Raw genomic sequence first — 18,529 nt, forward strand, 5'->3', positions numbered from 1 at the left:
CAGATTGAGCTCGCATTCTATTGGCTGATCGGAACAGCCAATAGAATGCAAGCTCAATCTGATTGGCTGATTGGATCAGCCAATCGGATTGAACTTGATTCTGATTGGCTGATTCCATCAGCCAATCAGCATATTCCTACCTTAATTCCGATTGGCTGATAGAATCCTATCAGCCAATCGGAATTCGAGGGACGCCATCTTGGATGACGTCCCTTAAAGGAACCGTCATTCGGCTAGTAGGCGTCGGGAGAAGAGGATGTTCCGCGTCAGATGGAAGATGATGGCTCCCGAAGAAAGAAGATTGAAGATGCCGTTGATAGAAGACTTCATCCTTTATGTGGACTCTCAATACCAGAGTTATTTTTATGGTGCGGCCAGAAAAAAGCCGGCGTTAGATTTTCGGGTCGTTACCGACAAAACTCCAAATCTAGCCGTGTAAATGGGAATTTTATCAGTAACACCCTCAATGTACGCTACTTTATATTTTATTATTATTTTTATCACTAAACTTTTTTTTCCTTTAGATTATACACTATTACTACCTTTTAGTATGTAACTTTTATTACAGTTCCTTTGTTTTTAACATTGTTATTATAGGTTTTAATTTTTCTTATCATTGTATAATTACTATGTCCCAAACACACGCCTCCTATGTACACGTATGTTAATTATTTCACCTGAGCATGTAACTAGTAGGCGGACTCTATGTCTCACTATAAGTCTGTGTTTGTTTTCTTTCTTACAAGCCTGATGAAACGGTGGAAGTGCCACTGAGAAATACGTCGCTTGTTTAAATAAATCTTTTATCTACTACAAAGGAACTTCTTTTTATTCCACTGGCTCTGTGGTTTTTCTTACTGCTGAACTGACATTTTATTTGTAATCGAGTTATATGTTTGGGATGCAGAGTGCGGTCTGAAGATGAAATTAGAAGCTGACGGAGCTGAACACGTGACTGTGACGTCATTCTGAACCCCTACACTACCTGGTTGAGGAAAACCCACATTGTGGTGTCAACTTGTTGTAAGCTGTTGTTCCTTATTCACAGCTGTTAAAGCCTGGGCTTGTCTTGCTGGAGGGACCGATATGCTCCAGTCTGCCACACACGCACTACATGTAATGCCCATCGAAATCTGAGTTGCCACTTGTCACCGCATCAAGTGTTTTATTTTCTCACCTTGACATACTCACCCTATGAGGCGCCTCTTGTCTTCTTTTGTTATTTTAAAAATGGTTTTAAACCTACTTACAAGACACCTGTACCTTGGCGGTGCATGCTGGCTTCTTGATGCATTTTTTAAATAATAAAACGAATAAAACTTATAGTTTTATCTTAAAAATGTTTTCTGATTGGTTACAGGTTTTACATAATAACTCAGGTATTTCTACTAAATTCTCCACTTCAATATTGCACAACATTCATTTTCCAATAGGCCTACAATGCATTTCCACATCGATCACTATCGTTAGACGTCTCATTCCAATTTTTTCCTTTGTGGAAGCTGGGAAATTTCACCCTATGCAACATATAGATGAACAAGAACCCAGCTTCTTTTTTATTTAATTTAGATATCATCAAATGAGACACTTTCTATATAACCACAAAGATAAGAATAATTCATGAGGGTACATCTGGTACTCCTCATAAACATCTTATTTATCTATTGTGTACTAAACTACTTTAATATATTAATATTTCACATTACAATGTTCTTCACATAGCAGAATATATAATATTTATTCATTTTTACATATATCTGATAGTATTTTGCTAACATATATATCTATACCTGTATATATATATATATATATATATATATATATATATATATATATATATACTGTATATATATATATATATATATATATATATATATACATGATTATATATAGGAGTAGATATATATATATATATATATATATAAGAATATTTATTTATAAATACATAGAACATATTCCCATATGTGAAGAACATTGGAATGTGAAATATTCACAGTAAATACACAGTATTGATTAAAAAATAATATTGCATACATATTTTTCATGTTTTCAGCTACTTAGGGCCCCATGTACTAAAAAGCAGATGGACAGCTTCGCAACTTGCGAAGCTGTATGCCCGCCTTCGCTACATACTGTTTGCCTGCTGGCCCGTATGCATCACTACACACTCATTGCAGTGTGTAATGCCTGCCCCTTCATTCCCATGATTAAAGGGGCTGTCAATCACCGAGAGCGAGCAAGCTCTCTGTGATTTTCCCTTGCCACCTCAGTGGTGGCGTAGGGTGTAAGAAGCAGCGGTCTAATGACTACTGTTTCTTACATTGCATTAAGCAGGTTTGCATATGCAAACCTGCCCCGCAAGGGCTCTGGAGCAGCTCTCACTGCTTCGTACATGGAGCCCTTAACTGCAAAGGGCTCCAATGCACTTATATATATATACACATATATATATACACACGTATATATATATATATATATATATATGTATATATATATATACGCAGTATATATATATATATATATATATATATATATATTTTCAAAAGCGTTATTGACCATTCAACATAAATTACAAAGGAATAGTAAAAGTAAAGAACAGAGGAAATCCTCTTGTTACATGAATGGTCCAAAGACAGGCCCGGACTGGCGATAGGGCATACCGGGCATATGCCCGTTGGGCCTCCCTGAGTGCTGTGCCTGTGACTAGCTTCTGTCTTAAATGTTTGCCCCAAAATTTTATTGTGACTCTGTGCGACATAATATACAGTGCCAGTGCCGCAGCTGCTCACTGTCTGAGACTGACTCTAAGTACTGAGCTCAGCTCTCACACACAGACACGGCTGCACTAGTGTAATGTGGCCTGCCGCCGCTGGGAGCCCAAATCTGACTGCGCTGCGGCCGCACGCGGACTACCGATCTTTCTGTCTGAGGTCTGAGTGAGTCTGACAGTGTCAGGTGGAGCTGCTGCACTCTGCAGTGTTAATGGCGCAAAACACTCTACAGCTGCGCAGGCAGCACAGCCGCAGCTAGGTCTCCCCATCCTTGGCATGTTGCGGTCAGACATTTGCTGTAGTTGGCGTAACGGCGTTCCTCCTGATGTTCCTCCTGATGTTTATGGGGATAGGACCACCAGCATATGCCATACGTGTAGCCCTAGAAAAGTCTGATAAGAAGCTGACATCGATCTCATGTATGTAATGTTACAGTTTAATGTGCATCTCAACAACTTTTTAATGTGCATCTCAACGACTTTATGTTTTTGTCTATCATGGGTGATGAGTATCCATTATGATTTATGAGAGGAATTCTATGGGCAGTGTTAATTCATGGTAGAAGTAATCCTGTACTTGAGAGGTTGTACTTTATTTGGAGTGAACGGGTATTTGGGAGCAGAACTGTGTGCTATGACCTGGGTCATTATTATTATTTGTCTTAGGTGCTGTTATAGTTATGGGGTAAGCTAGGGGTGGTAATAGTAAGGGATTTATATGCTGTGGCAGCCAGGTCACAATTAGTATTTTGTCATGGGGAGGTATGGGGTACAGGGAGTTAGAATAGATCAGTTAAATAAATGTGGTGACTATGGGATAAGAGGCTAAGGCAATTGGAGGATCAAGGGGTTAAAGGCAGGTGTAATAAGGGGAGGTTGTATTTTGGTTTACTTGAGTGGTGTAGGGGTTAATTTCAGTTCATGGGCTCTGGTGTTTGGTTAATGTGTTAGTGTTATTTACTGCTATTATCAATTTTTCTTTGTTCCTTTGGTATCCTTTTTTGAAAAGCAGGTAGAAAGGTGAAACAGGATAATTCTAATTATTAATTATTTTTATTTTTTTTAAATCTATTCATGCACCATTTTGTAACTGTAACTGAAATTAATATAATTTTTATTACTATATAAGTATCACTATAAATATAAATTTAAATATTTTCTCTCACAAGTATCTTCACAGAATGTAATCTATATGGCACACATGAATTAACACCCTCTAGCTGTGAACAACTGTCAAATGCATTCAGATAAGAGGTAGCCTTCAAGGTCTTAGAAATTAGCATATGACCCTATCCAGGTTTAATTTTCAACTAAGAATACTAAGAGAACAAAGCAAATTTGATGATAAATGTAAATTGTAAAATTACATGCCCTATCCGAATCATGAAAGTTTAATTTTTACTAGACTGTCCCTTTAAATAAGAAATGGTGAGCGGGGGAGGGGGGGGGGGGGGGAGGGGGCCTCTTTGCCCTAATATGCCCTGGCCTCTTTTTGGTCCCAGTCCGGCCCTGTCCACAGACCTAAATATTTGGAATAACAATACAATGTAATCTCGATAACAAGTCAGGTCATTATGCAATAAAATCACAAAAAAACTTGTCTTCAGGGAAATATGAAGACTTAGAATTTAAAATTAAAGTGCAGAGAGGGCACATAGGTCCTCAACTTTTCTAGTTCGTTGAATCAAGGAAGGGGGAAGGGAGGGGGGAGGGAAGGATGGAGGGAACAGGTACTAGTTTGCTTATTGGGCTGAAATGTAAGTCTCACCCACATTATATAACATTATACTCAATCAGGAGTCAGAAGTCAAGAGGTTAGGTCTCCACCCTGTGTCATATTTCTCTTTCCAGTCTGCCCAGACAAGTTGAAATAAGTCTGAGTTATTAAGTTTATAGTATATATCCTTCTCCATGGTATATATATATATATATATGTATATATATATATATATATATATATATATATATATATACACACACACCATGGTGTTACAAATTTTGGACCAGTTAGGAGAGGATTTCTTTTTCCATGTACAGGCTATAGCGTTTTTAACAGTCGTGAAAAGGTAGATACATATGTATGAGTGATGCTTCGGTAAGGTATGTACACCTATATGTAGTAAAGCTATGGATGGTGATTTGGGAAGGGGAATACCCAAGCTGGACAGGGCTTAGAAACATTGGTTCCACAGGGGTTGGATCCCAGAGCACCCCCACCAAATATGCATTGTGTGGCCCCTCTGGTCACAACCTCTCCAACATTCAGGTGACGCACTCTGAAACATCTTAGCTAATCTAGTGGGGACATAGTACCAGTGGGATAGGAGGTTGTAGAAGGTTTTGTACAAAGCCTTCTGAGTGAGTTCTACAGTACGTTCCCATACATGGGGGGGGGGGGTACTGGGACATCCAGTAAGGACTCCCATCGCATCAAATGAGTTGGTGTTTCAGAAAATGGGGTTCCTCCAAGTAATAAATAATGTAGGGATAGAGGTCTACATAGCCTATCACCCCAGTTCCAGACGGTCTCCCAGGGGGTCAGGGGGCAAGCCAAGCCTGGTTTGAAACCCCAACTAAGTAAGAAACTTTTTATTCTATGAAACTCAAAGGGTAAAAAAGGTGAGATTAGGGTTCCAGTACCAAACTGGATGAGATGCTTAAAAGAATCCTGAGAGGAGGACCATAGGTCTGAGACCAAATTGACTCCTAGTTGAGCCCATTTACATGGGTGAGTTTCCTGCAATCCTGTAAGAAGGCCAGTCATAGAAGTTATAGGAGAGGGATGTGGAGCTATAAGGGGATGGTGTCGAAGCTTGTCCCACATATCTAGACACTCACAAACCACGGGATTAATCAAGTCTAATTCTCTACGGCATACTAGGTCTCGAAGGTGGATAGTATAAGGTAGGGAAGCCTGCTCAATTGATCTCCATTTAGATAGGGAGTGTTTAACTCCCCTTTGTGCCACATGGATGAGCATTTCTCCCTCATAGTACCAAAGTACAGATGGTGATGCTATACCCCCTGAGGTTTTAGAGAGTTGGAGTATTTTGTGCGTCACTCTAGGTGGCTTATCTTGCCAGATATATTTTGTCATCTCGCTCTAAAACTGCAGTAGTATGTGCTTAGGGATCCTAATGGGGAGGCATCTAAATAGGTAGGTAAGCCTGGGCAGAAAGGATATTTTTAACGCAGCTATCCTACCTAACCAGGATACATGGGATAAATTCCAATCACTTTTAATGGAGCGGAGTACTGAATGAAGAGGGAGGTAATTGTCCTTAATTATCTGGGGGAAACAGCCAGAGAGCCTGATTGCCAGGTGGAAGACAGATTTCAGGTAAGCTAGCTTGTCACCAGGGATACCTTGCGTATATACCTCTGTTTTTGATAGGTTCAGCTTGTAATAAGAGTGGGCTCCAAAGGATGTCAAGATCTCAATGAGTTTGGGAATAGATTGTGCAGGATCTGATGAGAAAAGAGTAACGTCATCCCCAAACAGTGTTATTTTGTGTACAGTGCCGAACAAAGTGACTCCTTTTATTTGAGGGTCCGTTCTAATTTTTTCCGCCAATGGTTCAATGGCCAGCGTGAATAATAACGACGACAGTGGACAACCCTGTCTGGTGCCATTTGTTATGGAAAAAAGAAGCTCACCGAGGACGTGGGGGAAGAATAAAGGGCTTTAACTGCTTTTACTATTTCACTAGGAAACTGAAAACTCTCAAGTACCTCCCACAAATACTGCCACCTCACCCGGTCGAAAAGCCTTCTCGGCATTGAGAGAGATAATCGATAAAGGCTTATTAAGTTTAGAAGAAAGACTAAGAATGTTAAGGAGACGCCTAGTGTTGTCCGGGCCTTCTCATTGTGGGACAAACCCCACCTAATCCGAGGGATGGCAAGAGGCTCACCAAACGGTTAGCCAATAGCTTAGAATAAAACTTTATATCTGTGTTAATGAGGGATATTGGCCTATAGCTGGCACAGGCACACAAGGAGGGGTCTTTGTTCGATTTTAGTAACAATGGCGGCTTCTAGAAATTCCTTTTTTAAAGCTACCTTCCTCTCTAGCCAGATTATAGAGCCTAAGTAATGAGGGGGAGAGTTCTCGATTAAAGATTTTATAGAAGTGAACTGGGAACCCGTCTGGACCAGGGGACTTAAAAGACTTTGCACTTTTAATAACCTTCTGGATTTCCATAAGCGAAAAAGGAGAACTTAGGAGGTCACGCTGCTCAGGAGAGAGTGTGGGGAGCTTTAGGGAATCTAAAAAAGTGCGTATATTGTCTAGGGAGGTTGCATGGGGCCTTTCATATTTATTTATATTATACAGGTTAGAGTAATATTCGACAAATGCCCCACCTATTTGTGACGGGATTTTAAGGAGGGAGTGTAAAGATCGTATGCTGTGGATACGTGAGGCCCCCACCCTATTCCTTATTTTGTTGGCCAACAAGGTGTCCGCTTTATTACTTTTATAATAAAACAGCTGCTTTAATTTAGTGAGATTAAGTTGTGTTCTACGGAGCTCAATTTGCGAAATGTGGTTCTTGACAGTGGCAGTTTGGTGTATTAAGACTGGAGCTGGAATGCACCTATTTTGGGCTTCTAGGTTTCAAAGCTTAATGTGGGCTTGTGAGAGGATGAGGCAGGCCTGCTTTCTAAGGTGTGCTTCCTTAGGTCATCAAAAGTCCCCTTATAGTGACTTTTGCGGCCCCCCATAAAGTGTCATCCGAGACTAATGCATTATCATTAATTTGTATGTAGTGTATGATGTCTCTATGAAGCTCTTCCCTAAACGGGACATCTCTAAAAATGTGGTGAGGCAAACGCCTGGAATGTGAGACATTTGCAGAGTGGATGTCAGCTAGCACAAGGTCATGATCAGACCAGGCACATAGGGAAATCTTGGCTTGTGTTACTAGGTCCAGTGAATCATCTGTGGAGAATATGTAATCAAGCCTAGAGTACAGTCTATGAGGGTGCGAGAAGTGTGTATAGTCCATATCCTTTGGATGAAGGGCTCTCTAAACGTCATTATATCCTGAGCAGGACATTAGATTACGAAACCTGTTAGCTAAATGCTCAGCAAGCGAATGTGCCTTGTCTGCATTAGTAATTTTCCTATCGGCTCTATGGTCCCAAACCATGTTAAAGTCCCCAGCCAAAAGAACTCTACCCTGCTTGACCTGGTCTAGGACATGTAGGATATGCTTTAGACATTTCGGCTGATGGGTATAGGCCAGCTTGTAAACTAAATGGTTCAATTTACAAATTAGAATGACATATCTTTACTTGGAGATCTTTAATGACCTGGATTAATTTGAAAGAAAGTCGCTTATGGAGTAAGAACGCCACTCATCTAGCTTTCTTAGTAAAAGGGGCATATTCAATGTGGGTGAAGAACGTGGAGGTGAGTTTGAGGGGTTCACTAACCAGTGTGTTTCCTGTAGAAAAACAATGTCTGGGTTATGATGCTTCAGAGATCGAATCAGCAAACTGCGCTTGTGAGGAGAATTGAGGCCTCTAACATTATGGGTAAGTAACCGGACAGTGGACATACCCAATAACTGGGTTGCGGGTAAAGCTGAAGTAATGTAAATAAGCTGTTGAGTGGGGATAGATGGGAGGGGAAGGGGTTAGGGTAGGGGCAGGTAGGGTAGTTTAGACACTAGTAAAGTGTCTGAAGGTGTGGTGGAAATAGTTCACCTCAAAAGAACCCTAGTATGGGCTTCTAAGTGAGGGGGGAGAACACTTTGCTAAAGAACAGAGTAAATAAGGGCTAATATAACCAGCCCCGCCCTGTAAAAATCAATTATTTAACCATAACTAAAAAACAGTAAACTTTAACCTATATAATACAAGGCAATATAGAGAACATTTCAATAAGTACATATCTAAACATGCGCCGCCACCTAACTTTAAGTATTAACCCCTAATCTGCCGACCGGACCTCCCCGCTACTATAATAAATGTATTAACCCCTAAAGCTAAGTCTAACCATAACACCCCCCTAACTTAAATATAATTTAAATCTAACGAAATAAATTATTTCTTATTCATTAAATTAATCCTATTTAAGGCTAAATACTTACCTGTAAAATAAACCCTAATATAGCTACAATATAACAAATAATTATATTGTAGCTATTTTAGGATTTATATTTATTTTACAGGCAACTTTGTATTTATTTTAACTAGGTACAATAGCTATTAAATAGTTATTAACTATTTAATAGCTACCTAGTTAAAATAATTACAAAATTACCTGTAAAATAAATCCTAACCTAAGTTACAATTAAACCTAACACTACACTATCAATAAATTAATTAAATAAACTACCTACAATTACCTACAATTAAATCAACTAAACTAAATTACAAAAAAAAACAAACACTAAATTCCAAAAAATAAAAAAAGATTACAAGAATTTTAAACTAATTACACCTACTCTAAGCCCCCTAAAAAAATAACAAAGCCCCCCAAAATAAAAAAATGCCCTACTCTATGCTAAAATAAAAGTTAACAGCTCTATTACTTTACCAGCTCTTAAAAGGGCCTTTTGCAGGGCATGCCTCAAAGAAATCAGCCATACAGCCAAAACCCATACAATACCCCCCCAACATTACAACCCACCACCCACATACCCCTAATCTAACCCACCCAAACCCCCCTTAAAAAACCTAACACTAAGCCCCTGAAGATCTCCCTACCTTGTATTCACCCAGGCAGGTATCACCGATCCGTCCAGAAGAGGGTCCGAAGTCTTAATCCTATCTGGCAGGAAGAGGTCCTCCAGAGGTTCCAAAGTCTTCATCCTATCCGGCAAGAAGAGGTCCTCCAGAGGGTCCAAAGTCTTCATCCAGGCGGCATCTTCTATCTTCTTCCATCCAGAGCAGAGCCGGTCCATCTTGAAGCAGCCGACGCGGAGCCATCCTTCCTCACCGATGGACTAACAACAAATGAAGGTTCCTTTAAATGACGTCATCCAAGATGGCGTCCCTCAAATTCCGATTGGCTGATGGGATTCTATCAGCCAATCGGAATTAAGGTAGGAAAAATCTGATTGGCTGATTGAATCAGCCAATCAGATTCAAGTTCAATCCGATTGGCTGATTGGATCATCCAATCAGATTGAGCTTGCATTCTATTGGCTGTTCCGATCAGCCAATAGAATGTGAGCTCAATCTGATTGGCTGATTGGATCAGCCAATCGGATTGAACTTGAATCTGATTGGCTGATTCAATCAGCCAATCAGATTTTTCCTACCTTAATTCCGATTGGCTGATAGAATCCTATCAGCCAATCAGAATTCGAGGGATGCCATCTTGGATGATGTCATTTAAAGGAACCTTCATTCGTCGTTAGGTTGTAGCATGGTACAAAAGGATGTCATTGTTGATACAAAAGTTTAAACAGAAACAAAAGAGGGAGAAACCATCAGTCTCCAAAAGAAAGGAGAACGAACTCCCATATAGTAAAATGAAATAGTAGAGCTAGACTGTCCGTGATAAGTCCATTTGAAAGCAGTAGCCCCACTCCATATAAATGCATGGTGATTGACAATGACACCAATGTACAAAACATAACTCAAACAACAACAAAACTATGCCGACATTTCTTAATTTAAGATCACTTTGTATATATTCTACACATCTAGTGGTATCCCTCAACTTTGTATTTAACTATCAACCTTTGAGAGCATTGCTAAGCTAAAGAGGTCATTATTAGAGTATCAGGCAGGGGTGGGACCATGTCAGCCATACCCCTCTAAGATAACACTAGGCCTGTCATTCCTCCTAGGTCACTCCTGTAACTTGTGTAAAGCTCCCCCTTATATCCTCAGATCATTTTGGATTTCATCCCAGATGAATTTTAAATCATGGAAGAATCCTGACCTATTTGATTTAAAGAAACCGTATTCTTCTCAAGGTATCTGTCATGTGAGAGTGCCAGTCCTTTAGGGTCGGGCAGATTTGAGATTTCCAGAGCCTAGCGACTAAGGATCTAGCAGAATTCAATGCCAACTGAATTAGTTGTGTTCTTAATTTACATTTACATTTAGGTAACAGGTTCAGTAGGGCCGTTGTCGGGTCTAGCTGATAGGAATCCCCCCGCCCCATTATGACTTGTAGGATATTCTGTATGCCCTCCCATAAAGGTGACAATTTAGGACATGCCCACCATATGTGTGTCATCGTCCCCCTTTCCCCACAACCCCTCCAACAAAGGTCCGACGAGGCAGGGAAAATGCATTTAAGTCTGGTAGGTGTCAAGTACCACCTAGTCAGGAGTTTGTAACTTGTCTCTAAAAATCTAGCTGAGGATGAAGATTTTCTTGTATTATTAAAAATTTTAACCTTCTGTGATAGTCTTATTCAATTCCCTATGCCAGCGTTCTATATAATCAGGAAGTTTCGAGCTCTGTGCATTAACTAGGAGTCTCTTAGCCCATGATAAGGTGTGATGTGCTGAACTTGTCATAGCGCATGTCTGTTCGAAGGGTGTGATATTTCTTGTAAGTGACTGTTTGAGAGGCTGAGTATGGAGAAAATGGTGAACTTGGTTATATTTTAGCCACCTAACAAAAACTCCACATAGGATGTCTGTAAGGTCTGACCTGTTTTTGAGTTTGCCCTCACTGAGTAAATTAAATAGGGGAACCGTGTAACCCATCTCCCAATTATTCAGGTTATTCCTGTCAAACATTACCCCCCCTAATAGCTCAGCATTCAGGGAAATTTGGGACATGGGTGATCTGAGTGTTGATATTCCTGGGAATCTCTTTATCAAAGTGTCCCATAATTCGAACACATGGTGTAAAAGCGGGTATACCTTCAACCATGGGGGTCGATTCTGCCCTGCTATCCAACATAAAGCTCCCGGAGAGGGGGAGTGAAGTATATGTGAATCTATTGGAATCCAAGCCTTAGAGTCCCTATTTCTGTGCCACTCTATGATTCTCTGTAAGCCCGTGGCCTGATAATAGGTTTCTATCTTAGGTAGACCCAACCCTCCCTCTCTGGCTGACCTGTACATAGTTGCCTTCTTAACTCTGGGTTTTATGCTACCCCAAACGAAGGAATCTAAAACGTATTGTATCTGAGTAAGGAGGCCCTGTGGTAGGGTGATAGGGACAGCTTGAATCGCATACAGCAATCTAGGGAGTACATTCATTTTCAAAATTTGGAGTCTACCCCACCATGAAAAGGGACGGTCCTTCCAAGTCTTTAAATCTGTCGATATAGTATTAAGTAGATTAGTGAAGTTAAGCTCTAGGAGGGCTTTATGCTTACATTTTTTACATGAGTTTTCCCATGATTTTTTAACATTAAAAATGGGGTTATGTATAAGTGGTATATTATTTGAGTTTGTGATTCCCTCCAGCTAGAAATTAATGTTGCATTTCTTGTTCTTCTCAAACTAGATCTTATGTATTCTTTTGTTGTAGTATGTTCCAGGAGAAGTCTTAACCATTTATGGATAGATTCATAAATAAATTGGGATCTTGGTAATTTACAATGTTATATACAAATTAACATGAATTAATTCATTGTTAAATTAAGGCTATAATTGGATTAAGTATATTCCAGTTATTTATTTCATATATACTATTTCCTATTTTGTTACAATAAAGTCTGAGTTGCAGATACATATAAAATTGTGTATTTGAGCATCCAAAATTATTTTTCATGTAATTAAAATCCTGGAGGATGTTTCTTTTTTCATCAATAAATTGTTATAAAGGGGTAAGCCCTTTTGTTTGCCACTTATTACATGTTTTAAGATTGATCATAATTTCTGGATTGCCCTTAATAGCAAGGTATTTTTAGAAAGAATAGTCTATTTCAAGGATTTTGCATATTTTATGCTAAGAGGCTATTAAATTACTTTTGATTTTAGGAAGTAGCTTTTTATAATCAATATAAATTAGCGCGTTAAGTTCATATGGCTTGACTAGGGTTTTCTCTAATTCTAGATCAATAAAGTTCTTATTTTCTGTTAACCAAGCAATTACTATTTTTGAAAGGATTGTCCAATTATAAATGTATATATCCGGTAATCCTAACCCATCCCATTCTTTTGAGATACAATGTTTTGAAATGGATATTCTAGGTTTCTTACCTCTCCAGAATCAATATATTATTATTTTTTTTAGCTTAATTAAGTAACTATTCCTAATTCTTAGTGGTAGATTTTGAATAAGATATAGTATTTTGGGGAGAGTTATCATTTTAACAATGTTTATTTTCCCTGGGAGGCCAATTGGGAAATGTGATCATATTTTAATCTCTTCCACTATCTTTATAAATAGAGGATCATAGTATTTCGTAAATATTTAATATACTTAGTTGCGGTTTTCAATGGAATGTTTTAGATTGACTTATTTGCTTTGAGTAACCACATAATTTCTGATTTCCCTTTGTTAATTTTATCCTTCGAGAATGTTCCAAACAGATCTAATAGTTAATCAGCAAAGGTTCTAAAGCCATATTAAACGTGTGCCTCTATGTAAAAATATATACTCAGTTTGCTGATTATTTATCAGCAGTGCTGATTTAGGAGAAGACTATAGTGCTGTTATACAATCCACCACATTACCTGAAATTTATTTCCTACTTTTATACCTTCGATTACAGTACTCTTTTTATTAACTTAATCTAATATACAAGATATTTACCAACCTTCTATCCATATTTTTGAAATTTGCTTTTAACTCTGAAATCCTCTTGTGTTGTTTTTTTGCAATATGAATGTATTCCTCTGATCCCTGACTGAGATATATTTTTTCCAATTAAGTGGGGTTGCATTAAGTAAATATCTATTATATGTGATATTTAAAGGGACACTGAACCCAATTTGTTTCCTTAATGACTCAGATAGAGCATACAATTATAAGCAACTTTCTAATTTACTCCTATTATCAATTTTTCTTCGGTCTCTTGCTATCTTTATTTGAAAATGCGTTTTTTTTGTTCAGAACTCTGGACAGCACTTTTTTAGTGGTGGATGGATTTATCCACCAATCAGCAAGGACAACCCAGGTTGTTCACCAAAAATGGGCCCGCATCTAAACTTGCATTCTTGCATTTCAAATAAAGTTACCAAGAGAATGAAGAAAATTTGATAATAGGTGTAAATTAGAAAGTTGCTTAAAATGCCATGCTCTATCTGAATCACAAAAGAAAACATTTGGGTTCAGTGTCCCTTTAATGTAGTGGAAAGTTGTATTTCCCGTGCTTTTTGTTTCTTTTGTCTTTGAGCTGATAAAGTAATAACTTCTGCTTGCAATACTGCTTTCGCCGTTTCCCAGTATATAACTGGTTTTTCTATATGTTCATAATTATGAAATTCAAATTCCCTCCATTTAGCTTTTAATACTGAAATAAATTCTGTATTGGATGCTAAATATCGAGAAAAACAGAAATTATTACTTCGCTTTTCCCTTTTCCCATACAGTAAGCTAATAGGAGCATGGTCTGAGATTATAATTAGATGTGTATTAGTTTCTTCAACCAGGGAAATAATCTTATTTGATATGAGAAATAGATCGATTCTTGAGTGGGATTTATGTGCCCAAGATAAACAGGTATAACTTTTAGCCTAGGGATTTCTATGGCCTCTATTTATCAAGCCGTCAACCGCAAATACGCTAGATTTCCGCAGCGTAATTGTGGAGAGCTTGATTCGCCTTATTTATCAAAGGCTACAGACCGGCAAAAGTAGAAATTTGTGACGTAACATACGATCCGCCGGTCTCAGTTCGACACAGATCGATGCTTACGTCACTACAGATGTTCCGAATGCAAATTCGGCACTATCTGACTACTTTTGCTAGTTATCAAATAACTACCAGGTATGCTTGCAGCTATTCCGGCCCAGCATACCTGGTTTTCAATCCGCCGCCCTGGAGGCGGCGGATGCCATAGGAATCAATGGGAGTCTGAAAGCAGCGAAAGCTTATGTTCGCTGCTGCCCGATATCCCATTGATTCCTATGGGAGAATAAAAGTTATGTTTACACCTAACACCCTAACATGCACCCCAAATCTAAACACCCCTAATCTGCCACCCCCTACACCGCCGCCACCTAAATAAAAGTTATTAACCCCTATCCCGCCACTCCCGGACCCCGCCGCAACTAAATAAACTTAAACCGCCGCTCCCGGAGCCCACCGCCACCTACATTATACTTATTAACCCCTAATCTGCCACCCCCTATACCGCCGCCACCTACATAAAGTTATTAACCCCTATCCTGCCGCTCCTGGAGCCCACCGAAACTGAAAAATTGTATTAACCCCTAAACCACCAGCCCCCCACATCGCCATAAACTAAATTAACCTATTAATCCCTAAACCTAACAACCCATTAACTTTATATTAAATATTAACTCATTAATATCTTATAATAAATTTAAACTTACCTTTAAAATTAAATTAAACTATATTAAACTATTAATTAACCTACCTAACTGTTATAATAAAATTACATTAAACTATATTAAATTACTAATTAATCTAACCTAACTATCATAATAAAATTACATTAAACTATATTAAACTATTAATTAACCTACCCTAACTGTTATAATAAAATTACATTAAACTATATTAAATTAATACTTAATCTAACCTAACTTTTATACTAAAATAACATAAAACTACAAATTAAAATAAATATATTATATATTTAAACACTTAACCCTACTCAAATAATTTAATTCTACACTAAAAAATTACAAAGTTCCAAAAAACTAACTAAGTTACAAAAAATAACAAACACTAAGTTACACAAAAAAATAAACACTAAGTTACAAAAAATAAAAAAGAAATTATCAAAGCTTTAAACTAATTACACCTAATCTAAGGGCCCTATGAAATTAAAAAAGCCCTCCCAAAATAAAAAAAAAACCTAACCTACAATAAACTACAAATAGCCCTTAAAAAAGGCCTTTTGTGGGGCATTGCTCCAAAGAAATCAGCTCTTTTATCTTTAAAAAAATTACAAATAGTACAATAGTAAAACCCACCACCCACAGAACCAACCCCCCAAACAAAAAGCTATCTATAAAACCTAAGCTCCCCATTGCCCTGAAAAGGGCATTTGGATGGGCATTGTCCTTAAAAGGGCATTTAGCTCTTTTGCAGGCCCAAGTCCTAATCTAAAACTAAAACCCACCCAATACACCCTTAAAAAATCCTAACACTAACCCCATGAAGATTCACTTACCGGGAGACGTCTTCATCCAAGCAGGGCGAAGTGGTCCTCCAGACGGGCAGAAGTCTTCATCCAAGTCGGGCAGAATAAAACCCTAACCTACAATAAACTACAAATAGCCCTTAAAAGGGCCTTTTGCTGGGCATTGCCCCAAAGAAATCAGCTCTTTTATCTTTAAAAAATACAAACAACCCCCCCAATAGTAAAACCCACCACCCACACAACCAACCGCCCAAATAAAAAGCTATCTATAAAACCTAAGCTCCCCATTGCCCTGAAAAGGGCATTTGGATGGGCATTGCCCTTAAAAGGGCATTTAGCTCTTTTGCAGGCCCAAGTCCTAATCTAAAACTAAAACCCACCTAATACACCCTTAAAAAAATCCTAACAATAACCCCATGAAGATTCACTTACTGGGAGACTCTTCATCCAAGCCGGGCGAAGTGGTCCTCCAGACGGGCAGAAGTCTTTATCCAAGTCGGGCAGAAGTGGTCCTCCAGACGGGCAGAAGCCTTCATCCAGATGGCATCTTCTATCTTCATCCTTCCGGCGCGGAGCGGGTCCATCTTCAAGACATCCTACACGGAGCATCCTCTTCCAATGACGTCTTCTTGCTGAATGAATATCACTTTAAGTGACGTCATCCAAGATGACGTCCCTTCAATTCCGATTGGCTGATAGAATTCTAACAGCCAATCGGAATTAAGGTAGAAAAAATTCTATTGGCTGATGCAATCAGCCAATAGGATTGAGCTGGCATTCTATTGGCTGTTCCAATCAGCCAATAGAATGCAAGCTCAATCCTATTGGCTGATTGGATCAGCCAATAGGATTGAAGTTCAATCCTATTGGCTGACTGCATCAGCCAATAGGATTTTTTCTACCTTAATTCCGATCTTGGATGACGTCACTTAAAGTGATAGTCATTCAGCAAGAAGACGTCGTTGGAAGAGGATGCTCCGCGTCGGATGTCTTGAAGATGGACCCGCTCCATGCCGGAAGGATTAAGATAGAAGATGCCCTGCCTGTCTGGAGGACCACTTCTGCCCATCTGGAGGACCACTTCTGCCGGATTCGTTGAGGACATCTTGCCGCTTGGATAAAGACGTCTCCTGGTAAGTGAATCTTCATGGGGTTAGTCTTAGGATTTTTTAAGGGTGTATTGGGTGGGTTTATTTTTTAGGTTAGGGCTTTGGGCCTGCAAAAGAGCTAACTGCCCTTTTAAGGGCAATGCCCATCCACATGCCCTTTTCAGGGCAATGGGGAGCTTAGGTTTTTTTAGATAGTAATTTATTTGGGGGGTTGGTTGTGTGGGTGGTGGGTTTTACTGTTGGGGGGGTTGTTTGTATTTTTTTTTTCCAGGTAAAAGAGCTGATTACTTTGGGGCAATGCCCTGCAAAAGGCCCTTTTAAGAGCTATTGATAGTTTAGTTTAGGCTAGGGTTTTTTTTTTTTTTTTTTTTTTTTTTTTTTATTTTGATAGGGCTATTAGATTAGGTGTAATTAGTTTAAATATCTGTAATTTGTTTTGTATTTACTGTAATTTAGTGGGGGTTTTTTGTACTTTAGCTAATTTAATTTATTTAATTGTTGTTAATTTATTTAATTTATTTAATTGTAGTGTAAGGTTAGGTGTTATTGTAACTTAGGTTAGGTTTTATTTTACAGGTACTTTTGTATTTATTTTAGCTAGGTAGTTATTAAATAGTTAATAACTATTTACTAACTATTCTACCTAGTTAAAATAAATACACATTTGCCTGTGAAATAAAAATAAACCCTAAGCTAGATACAATGCAACTATTAGTTATATTGTAGCTATCTTAGGGTTTATTTTACAGGTAAGTATTTAGTTTTAAATAGGAATAATTTAGTTAATAATATTAATTTTTGTTTAGATTTATTTAAATAATATTTAGGTTAGGGGGTGTTAGGGTTAGGGTTAGACTTAGGTTTAGGGGTTAATACATTTAGAATAGTGGCGGCGACATTGGGGGCGGAGGATTAGGGGTTAATAAATGTAGGTGGCGGTGGTGTAGGGGGCGGCAGATTAGGGGTTAATAACATAATGTAGGTGGCGGTGGGCTCCGGGAGTGGCGGTTTAGGGGTTAATACGTTTATTTGTTGCGGCGGGGTCCGGGAGTGGCGGTTTAGGGGTTAATAAGTTTATTTAATGCGGCGGGGTCCGGGAGCGGTGGTTTAGGGGTTAATAACTTTATTCGAGTTGTGGTGGGCTCCGGGAGTGGCGGTTAAGGGGTAAAACAGTATAGTATAGTGGCGGTGCTTAGTGACAGGGTACCAATAAAGCTGGGAAAAAGCCAAAAAGCAGCGAGATTGATGACTGTTAGTTAACAACAGTCCACTGCTCATCACCCCGTACTTGGTGTGCGGATTTTTGACAGCTTTTTTTGGTAACTTTGGAGATCGTATTCAGGTTCGCTGCAGTGATGTTAGGTGATCTTAGGCGAGCGTATTGGTGCCGTTGAATGCAAGTAAGTTGACGGCTTGATAAATAGAGGCCTATATCTCCATATA

The sequence above is a fragment of the Bombina bombina genome, chromosome 3 (genome assembly GCF_027579735.1).
Source record: "Bombina bombina isolate aBomBom1 chromosome 3, aBomBom1.pri, whole genome shotgun sequence".
NCBI lineage: Eukaryota > Metazoa > Chordata > Amphibia > Anura > Bombinatoridae > Bombina > Bombina bombina.